The sequence below is a fragment of the Tamandua tetradactyla genome, chromosome 4 (assembly GCF_023851605.1).
Source record: "Tamandua tetradactyla isolate mTamTet1 chromosome 4, mTamTet1.pri, whole genome shotgun sequence".
NCBI lineage: Eukaryota > Metazoa > Chordata > Mammalia > Pilosa > Myrmecophagidae > Tamandua > Tamandua tetradactyla.
In genome coordinates, this window is record NC_135330.1 from 26,910,211 (window position 1) to 26,924,710 (window position 14,500).

Consider the following 14,500-nt stretch of genomic DNA (forward strand, 5'->3'; position numbering starts at 1 on the left):
ACAGAATTAGTAGCTCTGACAGAGGAATGAGAGCTGTTTCCCCAGGGGAAGTGGTTACAGGGTTAGCAGGCACTGAAGGGTTAATCTCATCATGTGGAGGTTGGATGGCAGACTCCTCTGGGTAGACCAGTAGCTGGGAAACTATTTTCTCAAGGCAGGCTGAAGGTCAGGAAGCTCTTTACTCAGGCAGTCCATTACAGGCGTAGCTAGCAAAGTCTCAGAAGATTCCACGGAATCCATCTTCCCACTGCCATTATTATAAAGCCATATATCCCCACCCCAAGTTCAGGATCCTGTCCTTTACAAATCAAAGCCCTTACTTTAACAGCAGATGCCTTGAAAGATTAAGATTTTAGTTTACATTGTTAATCTGCTGCTCACACTATGCAGCTCTGTGTATTATTTTCAGAGACCTCAAGTCTGAGACCAGGAAATAAGATTTTTTTTCAGGGTAAACATGGAAATCTTCATATTGTTCATATAGCACTTAAGTTGCAAATTTGAAGCCTTCAGCTCATCCCTTTCCTTCATCGCTATATGAAGCATATCTAACAACAACCAACCAACATCATTATACCTCTTAATTCCAAAAAACTCCATAAAGGTGTTAAAAACCTTCTCACCCAGAGCCTTGCCTCATATAAGTGTGCAATTAGCATAATCTAATGGTGATATTTTGAGTATCTCTTTTGCCAACTCACCCCCAGACTGTCAGGGCCATCTTGATTACTGGAAACAGAGTCATTAGTGCCTCTAAATTTAATTAGAGTAGAAAAATAATTGTGAAAACCCATTTTTAAGATTCTGTTTCTCAAGCTCCACTCCTGGTACCAGGCCATATCAGTCAGGGTTCTCTAGAGAAAGAGAACCAACAGGAGATATCTGTAAAAATGAGATTTATAAATGTGTCTCACACAACCATGGGAATGGAAGAGTCCAAAATCCACAGGGCAGGCTCTGAAGCTGGTGGCTCTGATGAGGGGTCTGGATTAACTCCACAGGAAAGGCTCACTGGCTGAAGAAGCAATGAAAAAGTCTCTCTTCTTCTTTAAAAGCCTTCAACTGATTGAATTATCTCATTATAGGAGATATGCCTTAGTTGCTTGCAGATCTAATCAGCGATAGATGCAGTCAACTGACTGATGATTTAATACACCAGCCTTCCAGTTTATCAACCAACTATGAAATACCCTTGCAGCCATAGTCAGGCCAGTGCTTGCCTGACCAGGCACCTGAGTATCATTACTTAGCCAGAACCTAACCATTACAGAGCTCAAGGACTATAGCTGTGTTATAGAGAGTACCTCAGGAAGAGAGATTCTGCTGAGCCTTGGATGATGCAGGTTTAGAAAAGAAAGGTGGTGAAACATATTTAGTTCACCATAGCAGGAACTAAAGATGCCAAGGCCAAAGTGTGCAAAGTGGGTATGAGGCAGGGTTGGGAAAGTGGAGGAGGGATTAAGACAGATAACAAGAGCTGAGAGTTTTAGGAAATTAAAATAAATCTTCTTTGAATTTGAGTGTTCCTTTATTCTGCATTGGAGCCCTGTTGTAAATCCCAAGGACTTCCTTTAAAGGACACAATGAGGAGAAATTAGCACTTTGTTCAGGGATCCACATGGAGCCAAATGGGAAGGAGAATGAGTTATAAACTTAGTTTTCCTTCTTATTGTTAGGGTTGTAGTGAGGGCCTGGCATAGAATATGCTCATTTTCCCACACTCCTCTCTCTCCCTTCCTATACCACCGTCTCCAACTCATCATTGAAGAAGAGATATTCTCTCCAAGTGGGATGTGGGTGGACTGTACATGTTGTTAACCAGAAGCAAAGGCTCAGGATCATAAACACCTTTCCATGTTTAACGCATGGTCTCCATCATACTGGCCTCAAGCCCAATGGGAGGCTGCCTTCTAGTTAAACTATTACCAATTGCTTTTCTTCTTCCATGAATAAAACCAGTATGAAGCTCTTTTGATACTACTTTAATCCTCTTTCAACACTTCTCCAGTGAACAAGGCAGAGAAGACAATTCTTTTTCTCAATATTATCCCCTTTTTAGGGAAAAGTACACAGGCCTTTTTGCCCTTAGCTATAAGAATGCAGATTCTTACATGCTTCTGAATTCTGATCCAATCCAGAAGTAGGATTTAGGTTAGTATGTTTCTCTGACTGGACAGTGAGCTCTCTTAGGGCAAGACTCTGGGCAATATTTAGCTTTGTAGGCCAGTGCTTAACACAGTGGCTGATACTTATTGGGTGTTTAACAAATGGAAAAGGAGGAGAGACTTTAAAAGAGTTTCTAGCTGCGTGAAATTCTTTCCAGGACAAAACAGATCATGAATAAATGAATGAATGCACATTTATTCCACCCAACCCAGCACAATTAGATTCTTTACATTTAAGTTAATACTTCCTTTAAATTGAAAAAGATTTGAAGTCCATATTGAATCTTTAGATCTTTTCCAAAGTGGCAGACAGTGATCAGCAAGGTCTATGGTCACAAAGTAATGAGAGTAGAGTTTAGGATATAGAATTTAGGGTATTAGAAAAAAAGAAGGCAGTGATAATTACAGTGAAAGGAGCCTAATGTGATGGGGAAAGAGCACAGGTTAGGGAAAAGTGTGCTGAGGAGGCAGATAACAAAAGCCCATTATTAGCTTTTCTTCATTTGACCTATAATTAATCAAATTGCGCAAATTTGTCACATTCAAGGAAAAGACCCTGTTTATATCCTAAGAAAACCATTCCCTCCTTCTCTAATATAGTATTGTGGTGTTCTGAAACTATATGTACCCCAGAAAAGCATGTTCTTAAAGTTAATCATTCCTGTGAATATAAACCCATTGTAAGTAAGATCTTTTAATGAGGCTATGTTCTACTTTGCCAGCTGCCAGAATGCAATATTCCAGAAATGGAATGGCTTTTTAAAAAGGGGAATTTAATAAGTTGCTAATTTACAGTTCTAAGGCTGAGAAAATGTCCCAATTTAAACAAGTCTATAGATATGCCCAATCTAAGGCATCCAGGTAAAGATACCTTGGTTCAAGAAGGTCAATGAAGTTCACAGTTTCTCAAGTGGAAGGGCACATGGCAAACACAGTCAGGGTTCCTCTCTCATCTGGAAGGGCACATGGCAAGCACAGTGTCATCTGCTAGCTTCTTCTGGCCTCCTGTTTCATGAAGCTCCCTGGAAGGCATTTTCCTTCTTCATCTCCAAAGGTCGCTGACTGGTGAACTCTGCTTCTCGTGGCTATGTTGTTCTGCTCTGCTCTCTCTGAATCTTTCATTCTCCTAAGTGTTTCCTCTTTTATAGGACTTCAGAAACTAATCAAGTCCCACCCAAATGGGTGGAGACATGCCTCTACCTAATTCAGCTTAATAACCACTCTTGATTAAATCACATCTCCAGGGAGATGATCTAATTACAGTTTCAAACATACAATGCTTAATAGGGGTTAGAATAAATGTCTGCCTTTACAAAATGGGATTAGGATTAAAACATAGCTTTTCTAGGGTACATACATAATTTCAAACCAACACAGGCTACTTCTGTTAAGGTGTGACCTACCTCATTCAGGGTGGGCCTTAATCCTATCACTGGAATCCTTTATAAACATTATGAATACAGAGAGAGATAAAGAAAGCTACAGAAGCAAGAAGCTGAAATCAGTGGAAACCAGAAGAAAAGAGAGAGACCAGCAGATCCTGCCATCTGCCTTGCCATGTGGCAGAGGAACCAGGGATCACTAGTAGCCAGTCTTCAGGAAGAAAATATCACCTTGGTAATGACTTGATTTGGACGCTTTCTCAGCCTCAAAACTGTAAGCTAATAAATTTCCATTGTTCAATCCAAACTATCTCATGGTATTCTCTTTAAGCAGCCTGGGAAACTAAAACAAGAATGTAGCAATTTTTCCAGCAGTTCATGTCCACATGAACTGTGGTATTTGAAGAGGCTGGTATTTTCCTCCTCATTCCCACAATTGTTTTTCTCAGGGAAGACAGAAAAGGAATATTCTAAAACCAGATGAAAACTAGAGATAAACAAGGGGCAGAAGAGAGCAAAACCCTACCTGACACTACAAGAAAATACTTGTCATCAGATAAGTTACTAAAAATTAACATAGTAGTTGTTACGTATTTGGTATTTCCAGAAGTGGAAAAGGAGAAAAGACCTTAAAAGAATTTCTAGCCACCTAAAATTCCTTCTGGGATAAAACAGATCATGAATGAAGGAATGTTTATTCCACCAAACTCAGCACCATTGGATTCTTTAAATTTAGGTTAAACTCCCTATAAATCAAAAAAAGAATCTTCTCTGAAGAAAATTCCTTAAGCTCCCTAATAATTGGCCAGGATAAAGTTGACATATTAGTGGCCTTCTCTAGAGGCTCACTATGTGAACATAGAATGCCTCAAGAAGGGACATGAACTTTTAAAATTTATTTTTCTTTGAACTTTAAAAATTTTTATCACTATCTCAGGAGCTAGGTAAAGAAATTTATCTTGTTTCAACTTTTCCCAGTGTTTAAGAAAACATACCATCAGTGTATAATATTATGTTCAGGTCATTTGGCAATTTTTCCAGGAAAGAATCATAATGATGGAATGGTGTAGCCAAAGCAGCAAAGAAATACTTGGAGCTGGAGACCACAGATGTTTCCTTTGGCTTTCACACCACAGCAGAGGAGCCTCATGCACCTAATATTCAAAGTACCCCATTTCCACCTCCCATAACTGTTCATTAATTCTTATCTCTATTTCCTTCTTGGAGTCTTCCCAGCAACCCAGCTCTCAGTCACTTCTCCTTTCTGTAAACACCTATAGATGGCACTGCCCATTTTGGTTTTTATTTTCAGGGTCCTCTTACGTTTAATTAAAGTACTTTCTGTCTCTTTGACCAAGGGCAAAATCCTTCAGAAGCAGTAACTGTGCTTACATAGCACTTGGGACCATTGTTTGAAATTCTCCTAAATACTTAGAAAGTGATGATTGATAGGTTGTTCTAGATAGACACACTCATCCTGTAGGCCTGTTTAGCATTCTTTCCTTAGGTGAAAAATTTACAAACATATAGACTCTTCTGGAGTCCATAATAGAAAAGAGACAGACTTTTACCATCACTTTCCTTCATGCAGTCAAAGAGTGACAGAACAAATCATATGCAAGGGCAACTTTTCCAAGTTTCTCATCTGGTTTTATTTTCTTCACTGGAGTATATCTCCTGGGTCATGGGATGACTGTGTCACTGAAATGCAAAAGACCAAGACATTATCCAATGACTTCAGAAGGAGAAGAAAACAGAAAAACAGAAACCAGATGTCCATCCTCAAAGATTCTGGTGTTAATCTCACCAGTGGGGAGGGAGAGGAAAGGGGTATCTATCACACTTCCTGATGATTGCAGGTGTACTTTATCAATGGCAGATTTCCAAAAAGATATCTCCTCCTCCTTGACATCTCTTGCATTGCCTTTAGATATATGGCCTCCTTCAGCTAAAACCCAGTTCTCATTCCTTTGCATCTCTCTCAGTCTCCCAGAGAGTAATTATGCGGTATTCAATAAATTCTCAAAAATGAAACCTTTTTTGTGAATTTTGTGTCAACCCGCAGTGTGTATTTTAATAATAACTCTCAACTCTAGTCAGTGACTCTCTTCACCATTAAAGTTGTCTTGAAAGGATTGCATGACTTAAATGAGGTCCACAATCTACACTGATGTGTAAACCAGTATGGCAGAATGGCAAAAAGTTCAATCTCGGTAGTCAAAACTACCTGGATTTACAGCCTAGCCTTGCTACTTACCTCTTAAGTGAACTTAGGCAAGTTTCTTTTAAAAGAAAACTTTTTAAATTTTGAAATATAACATATATACAATAAGCAATAGATTTTAAAGTGCATGTAACAAGTAGTAATAGAACAGATTTCATAGTTTGGTAAGGGCTTCAGTTGCACAATTTTAGTTTTTTTCTTCTAGCTGCTCCTAAACACTGGAGACTAAAGGAAATACCACTATAATGATTCAGCATTCATACTCATTTGTTAAATCCTATCTTTTCTGTTATAACTCCTCCTGCTCCCTTGATCCTTCTCCCACTCTTTAGTATTTAGACTATGTCCATACTAACTTTTTCATGTTGGAAAGGACTGTCAATAATAAGGGATGAGGGATGGATAAATCCTGGGTTTCAGGACTTATCTGGCCTAGGAACCCATCTGGAGTTGTAGGTTTCTGAAAAGTAATATTAGTGTGTGAAACTTTTGTAGAATTTCTGATCAAGCCCTAGGTGTTATTTAAGGTTAACAGGAATGGTTTTGGTTGGGGTTTGGCAAACCATGGTAAATAGCAATATCTAGCTGAAGCTTGCATAAGAGTAGCCTCCAGAGTAGCCTCTCAACTCTATTTGAACTCTCTCAGCCCCTAACACCTTATTTGTTACAGTTGTTTTCCACATTTTGTTCAGGAAGGTTTGTTGAGGTCTTCTATTTCTTTTTTTTTTCCTAAGAGAGAAGAGTTTATTACTGGGCACTTAGTAGGGAAGCAGATGGCCTAGCAGCCCAAAATCAGTCTCTTCTATCTCTTCCTGAGTTGGTGTAAGTTCTTCATTTGTTTCCAGGAATTTGTCCATTTAATCTAAGTTATCTAGTTAGGCGGCATATAGTTGTTCATAGTATCCTCTTGTGATTTTTAAAATTTCTTCAGGGTCCATGGTAATGACCTCACCCTCATTTCTGATTTTGTTTATTTGCATCCTGTCATGGTTAGCTTCATGTGTCAACTTCGCCAAGTGGTGGTACCTGCTTGTCTGGTTGGGCAAGTGCTGGCCTGTCTGTTGCAATGATGACATTTCATAGAATTAGATCATGACCATGTCAACTGCATCCACAGCTGATTCCTTTTGTAATCAGCCAAGGGGAGCGTTCTAGTTTGCTAGCTGCCGGAATGCAATATACCAGTAACAGAATGGCTTTTTGAAAAGGGGAATTTAATAAGTTGCTTGTTTACAATTCTAAGGTCAAGAAAATGTCCCAGTTAAAACAAGTCTGAAGAACTAATGAAATAAATCCCCTTTTATTAAAAGCCAATCCATCTCTGGTGTGTTGCATTCCAGCAGCTAACAAACTAGAACAGATCTGGTACCTGAGAAGTGGGGTGCTGCTGCAGTTTGCAAATACCAGATATGTTGGAATGGTTTTTTGGATGGCTAAGGGGATGATTTTGGAGGAAATGTGAAGAGAATGATGGAGAAGTCCTGGAGTGCTTGAAGAGACTGTTGGTATAAATGGAACCACTGCCAATCTGGACAAAGGAGGACACAAAAGGGACAAGTTGTAGTGTGCAGAGTGAGAACCATTGAAGCTCAGGTCTGAAGTCAAGAAACCTCGACCAGGAGAATAGACCCACCCATATACATGGAGAGTGTGAGTTTGCCCTGAGGGCAGAGGATGAGCCTCCCATCTCATTGCAGTGGAAGAGTTGTGCCACCTCAGGCCTTGAAAAAGGTACAGCACACTCCTCAGGGACCAGGCCGAGCCTGGCTGCGACCACATGAAGGGGTTGAGCATGTGCCCTGGAAATGGCACTTGCCCCACTATTGTGGTCTAGAAAAAATACACACTGCCAAGCTTATTCAATGCACCATCCCTGGCTACATAATCAGTAATCACATTCCTGAAAAGCTTTGTCTTCTTATTACTTGATCTGCCTTTATTGGTACACTTTCATGTTGGACCCAAGATTAGACTTTTAGTTCCCAAGTACATAAATCAAAGAACAATGTCTAGAACTGTAAGTTTTTCTTTTTGTTTTTTAAGAAAAAATATGGAATGCTTCATGAATTTGCATGTCATCCTTGTGCAGAGGCCATGCTAATCTTCTCTGTATCGTTTCAATTTTAGTATATGTGCTGCCGAAGTGAGCACTAGAGCTATACGTATTTCCATAACAGTTTGTAAAGGTAAAATCAATCTAGATAACTTATCAATGTATTAAATTTATATGCATTGATCTCCTCTTTTTCATATGAGAATACTAAGGTTCTGAGAAGTGATCCGCTATGCTTGCCACTAAGATTTTTTAATCAAGCCATTGTTTTATTTTCTATATAATGTTAGAATTTACAAATTTTTCCAAAATTGGGAAGTTGTTATTGAAACTTTCTAAACTTCATCCCTACTCCACAAAGCGAAATGGAGAGAAGTGAACTGTTGTCATATATCCTTGGAATATGTAAAGACAACATGAAAAATGAATTCTGGCAAATTAACCTGCTCTTCTCCATTCCCATGTAAAACGGGAAATGCCTGTATGCAATAAATGGGTGTCAAAAGGTTTTCAGTATATAAAGTGAGATGAGTCAGATCACCGGCTTTCTTATATCATTGCAGCAACCAAAAATGAAAGTTTCCAGGTCATATCTTCCACTAGGGTATTCTCAGTCCCCCTTCAAAGAGTAGAGATTTGTTGCAAGCAATGGCAAGGAAAATAAGTCATCTAATTCTTCTTCCATTTACCATGAACCCAACCAAAAAAAAAAAAAATGCCAGCAATGGGGCCTTTCTTAGACATTTCAAGGGATTATGGAAAGTCAGATATCTTGTAAGATCCCATCACAAAGTAATCCAGGATCTCCTTCATCTATAGGGGAAAATTCTTCCAGACCTGCATCGGAAAAATAGGCAAACCTCTATCCTATGTAGGCTGTAGGCAAAGGATACGGGAAGAAAAACTGATCAATTTGCAGATACTGCAAAGATGAGAAGGAGAATTCATCCAGAAGTGTCACTCAATATTCTAAATATCCTCAACATGTTCAAACAAGATCAACAGTATGAAATTTAAAGATGTAAAGATAAATTCCTGAACCTGGGATAAATATGATTGCAGATAAAGTGGAGATCAACTAAGAAAAAAAGGCTTTATGTTTTAGTTGACTACAAGCTTAAAATGAGCCAGCATTTTAATGATATCCAATATCATTTTAGACATAGTAAAAGAAGAATAGTGTCTTCCTCAAAAGGGCAAATTATCTTCCTAAACCCCCTACGAATGAGGCACATTCTGAAGTACTCTATTCCAATTTGAGTGTAACAACTGGACTGTGAGCAGGGGAAGGGCAGCCATGTCCACAGTAATATATAGTTTTGCAGTGTCAGTCTTTGAAATACTCTAATATTGGTTTTGATCCCTACAACAATCCTATTAGTTAAATGCTACTGTATCCATTTTTATAGATGATGATACTGAAAATGAGAGGCAGTAAGTGCCCTTACCAAGGTAACATGGTTGGTAATGGTGGAGCCATGTCATTCCATTCTTTCCTCTTTACCGTCATAAAACAACTGTAAAGGTTAGCCTAGGAACCTTCTAGGCATAGAAGTTCATAGTAATTATCTTCAAACACCAGAACAACTACTACATGAGAAAGGAATTAAATTTATTCTTGAATTAGTTAATAGATATTAAGAGAACTGGATATCAGAAAGGTTGGATGTCTGTTGCTGAAGGTGTAGAAAGCAAGAAAAAGGAGAATGAAAAGCAAAATCAATATAACTGAAGGGAGTCGGTAGACTAAACTCTGTTCCCTAATAAATCTTGAATTTTTAAAAAACTCCAGAGAAAATTCCTCAAAAAGAGTTCTCATGAGTTTTTCCTTTACTCTGATTTTTAAAATAAGTCTCTCTCTATTTAATTATGAAAGCAGAAGTGGAAAAATGAGAGGGAGGATGTATTAACTATCACTATAGTAAAGAGACCAAAGATAGTACCATTTGCCTAAAACTTCAGAATTATATCAGAAGAAACTTTTATGGACAGTCACAATTCCCACTCCATATGAATGAAAACAAGAAGTAAAGGATCAGAGGCCAATCATTTTCCAAGAACTGTTCGGATCTAATGGTACGATTCTTCCCTTGCTTTTAAAGCTCATTATGATCCTTTGAAATACCATGCACAATTCCAATTAGTGTTTGCTTTCTCTACTCAATTCCCATAAAAAAAAAAAGCACTTAGATGATGCACTTGAGAATTTTGCTTAATTCCTCTAACTTCATATGTTTCTTCATGTGTTAGTCTTAGTTTCCTAAGGTTGCTATAACAAAAAAACTCAAAACTACATGACTTAAAACAACAGAAACATATTGTCTTACAGTTCTGGAGAACAGAAATCCAAAATCAAGATCTCAACAGGCTCGTGTTCCTTCTGAAACCCATAGGGGAAAACCCTTTTCCTAGTTTCTGAGGGTCCTGACAATCTTTGGCATTCTTGGCTTGTAGATGTATCATTCCAGTCTCTGCCTCCTCAATCTTCACATGGCCTTCCCACCTAAGTATGCCCTGTCATGTCCAAATCTTCCTCTTCTTGTGAGGGCACACATTGGATTAGGGACTGCACTGATTTTTTGTTTTTGTTTCTTTAATCAATAAATATTCATTAAATGAATGGTCAACATTCAGGAAGCTGATAGAATCATCTTTCCACAAGAAGTATTAATACTGAGATGATGTAGTTACATAAATTACAGATAACATTAAACAATAATAAGTTATTAGAAACATAAGTGTCTTCAATCAGACTTCAAGTTTCCCCTCCAACTGTATCTCTGCCTTGCTCTTCCTATCTCACCAGCCTTCTTTTCCTTTTCCCCTGCAACCTCGTTTGACTAGGTGACAGGAGACTATGTCCTATTCCCAACTCAACACTATTGCAGCTAGAGCTAAGGTATGTCACTAAACTTTTCTGGGTTGAAAAATTACCCTACCCATTAGAATATTTCCATCACAAGTGAGAGAAAAACTATCTTAGACAAAAATAGAATTTTATTTGTTTAAAAAAGCCCTGAAAATTCCAATGGAAGGGCTAGCTAAATTCAAACTCCACTGATTCAGAGCTCAAACTCTGTACCATATGGCTTTTCTCTGTCTCTCATTTCTGACCGCTGCTGTGTGTGCTGCAATCACTGGCTTCAGAAGGTGACCCCAGCAGCAGCTCCAGGCTTGTTCTGTCAGGACACCAATGTATAAAAATTAGTGTACATATATTGGGAATTGTACTCAAAAACATTTTGATTGAAAGATACAATAAAAAAAGTTTGGAAACCACTATTCTCTCACAATTATAACTCTTGAAAGTATTTATCCTCATTTTGGTGTTTTTTAGAGGAGATGTTGAAATTCAATTTAATTCAATTCATGATAGGCAAGTGATAGGGACTCAACCTCAATTTACTCATCCATAAAAGAGGGGAAAATAATAATACCTACTTCACTGAAGTTGTTGTTGGGATTAAAGGAGGAAATTCTTGTGTAGGGCCTGCTTAATAAATATTAGCTGTTTGGGTAATGATGCCTTTGGCAATGAAGAATTGAACAGAAAATTATGCATCCATATTCCCAACATTATACCAGTATTAGGAACAATAGTAATAACTACAATTTATGGTCCTTGCTTCTCAAAAAGTTTATCATCTTTCTAAAAAGACATGATTACACATACAAAGCAATTAGAGAAAAATCTAAACACAAATGCATGCCAAAATATGTTCCACAGATAATATCTCTGTCATCTACTATCATGTATAAAGAGTGTTCTGGGAAACCTAACTAGTTAACAGAGCCAGGAATTCTGAATACTATACTGTGGGCTACTTTAGTCTCAATTTAAGGCTATAGAAATCACAAATGTACTTTTCTCTAAATTATTGCCACTAATGAAAATCTGTTTATTTACAAAAATCATCCATTTGGCCATAAGATATAGTCTTTGGTTGAGGAAATGAAACAAATAAGCAAATATACACATTTGTAAAAAATCTTTTTAATTTATCTAAAGATAAATTTAATGATTGTAATATCATTAATAATAATGATGGAAATATCAATCCCTACCATCTGTCATACTATGTTTGAGGCACTATCATTAATTTTCTCATTAATCCTTGTAGCAATTCTATTAATTAGGAATTACCACACTCATTTTGCAGATGAGGAAATGAGGAGGAGAGGAATTAAGTAACTCACTTAATGCAGCTGATAGCAAGGCAAGGCTGATATCCAAACTTGGCTTGTCTAACTCAAAAGTCTCACTCCACCATTCTGTGAGGGCAGTTTCTATTTATAATTCTAAATGATTGGAAGGAGTAAATATCCCCTTATTGAAAAAAAAACATATGGAAGAAGGCATTTAGTTTAGCTCAGTTTGGCTTAGTTTAGTTTAGTTCATTTTTGCTTAGAAGAATCAGTTGCTCTTGTAACCCCATTTTGGACTCATAATTGGACTCAAAACTTCATAAACTTTTCTCCAAACTTACCCTAATCAGATCATCGTTTTCTAATAGAATCTACTCTGCTTTTACATACATATAGAATTTCCCCTTTTGGAAGTATCTTTCATTTCATTGAAGTAGGGGACTCTCCCGAACATTCAATTTCTTAGAGAACTTCTGTGGGGTCATTTTCACTGAAGGAGGAACCAAATTCTTTGGGCTCATAACCTATCCTTTCAGCTGGATGTCTTTCAAGGAAATTTTTCAGCTGATCAAGACAGAAGCCAGGCTTCCTGTCTCACACGTTTTGAATTAGTGCCTAGAGAATCTGGCACTTTGTGTATAATCAACTAGAGTGGATACTAAAATAATACAAAATCCCAAGGTTCATGGGGATTGTGGCAATATGGAAATGGCAATCTCATAATGACTCACCATCCACCAGACACTCAGTCCTCTTTCCCAAAGATACTTCTTTGTGGCCAGCAGGGGAAGAGAAGTGTAGGGAAGTGGAAAATGTTAGCCAGGCTGAACCCCATTGGAACTACAGCCTCCATGGCATCCTGTCAGGACAATAACCTCAAAACCTATGTTTTGGAACAGACTCTGGGCTGTTTGAAATATTGTCAGAACCTTTCACAAAGAAATTGCATGTTTTCTAGGAAAGACAATCCTGAATTGGAGCCCAAAGACATGGGATTGACCAAGTTCAATCCTAAAGAGAGGTGTCCTAGATGTTTCTGGAATTATCTGACTTTCTCTCTTTCTTTGCAAGAGTTACTGTGACCTTGAGAAAGGTCATTCCCTCCTCTATGCATTGGTTTATTAGTCATTTGACAGAAATTATGAAATCCATATACTATACTCTTCAGGATCATCTGGCTAATAAAAGTGAGATAGTTTTCAGAGGTGGGGGGGGAAGCACCTCCAAATGTAAGCTGTTACTCTGGTCACCTTTCCTCTTTTTTCACAGATCTAAACTCTCAGAATTTCTGATAATTCTTTTTCTTCTGCTTGAAGCCTCATTGCTACACAAAGTTCATACTTCTGCTTGATATGTTCTTTGAGACAGCACAGAAGTGAATAGAAGTGTCTCTATTATACACTTTTGTATATAGTTATGGTGTACAAATTAATGGGCCACTGTGGAAAATTGTGGTCAAAGTTAAATTTAACCTAACTAAATAAATACCAGCATCTACAGTGTACTGCTTTCTCTTCTGTATTTTCTCAATTGCTTCCAAATGTATTTCCTAAGTGGTAGAACAATATGTTTGAAATCTTCACTGGTCAGTTCCCTTAGAAAAAGTTTCTGCATTCACTGCCCTTCCTTGGATGGGTATGAACCACCTTTTTCTCCTCAAGGTTTCAAGTATTTAAATGCACACAGAAATGAGCTAAGTCATGAATTAAATAAATCATTTTTACTTTCTTTTTGGTCAGAGCTATGTAGCTAACAGTAAGAAAAACTTCTAATAAGAACCTAACTTAGCTCCATGCCCAGTGTATAATCCCATTCTCTAGGCCTAAAACTTGGACTTGAGCTCAATGGAAAATTCCTGATAAGCATCAGGGGATTCCCAAATAGGGTTGTGCTTCCTCCTTGCCCAAAATCACTGCCCTCTCTCTTGAACTCCTAGAACATTTATGCTCTATATTAACCTTTGATGAATTATTGATCACTCTGTTTTGTAACTGAAAGGGACATTATAATGCACAGATCCATTCCCCCATCACATTTTTCAGATGAAGAAACCTAGAACCAGAAAAACTGTCTTTCTCAAATTCATACAACTAGTTACTGAAAGACCTGGAACCAGAATCCAGACCTTACTCCCCATTCAGTATCATTCCTCCATCAAAGATACATTTATCATCTGTCACTTACTGTATTCTGCTTTCCATTATTATCCTTCTTATGTCTTTTCCCTCAGTGACACTATTGCTTGGTCTCAGCATTTGACAAGATACTAAAGTTTCTCCCTCCAAATTACTACATTTCAGTTCAATAGAGACAAATCAACACTGCTTTCAACACCTAACTATACCATGTGCTCATATAGAAATCTATGATACACTTTCCCTTCTGCTTTTCCGTTTTCAGCAGTGGTCTTGCACAATTTAATTTAGACATTGTGGTTTATATGACACAGGGGTAGATTTTTTAATTTTGGTACTGGGACCCTAAATAAGCAAATAAAAGTTTTTCTATTATGAAACAATTCCTAAATACA

At 37.7% G+C, this 14,500-nt stretch overlaps 1 non-coding gene across 1 annotated transcript; it reads right to left on the bottom strand.

Annotated features, from left to right (window-relative positions):
- Positions 1 to 7,815: 7,815 nt before the first annotated feature.
- On the bottom strand, positions 7,816 to 7,922 carry LOC143681763 (U6 spliceosomal RNA). Its single transcript, XR_013174824.1, has one exon. It is a non-coding gene; the product is annotated as a U6 spliceosomal RNA (small nuclear RNA).
- Between the last annotated feature and the right edge of the window lie 6,578 nt (positions 7,923 to 14,500).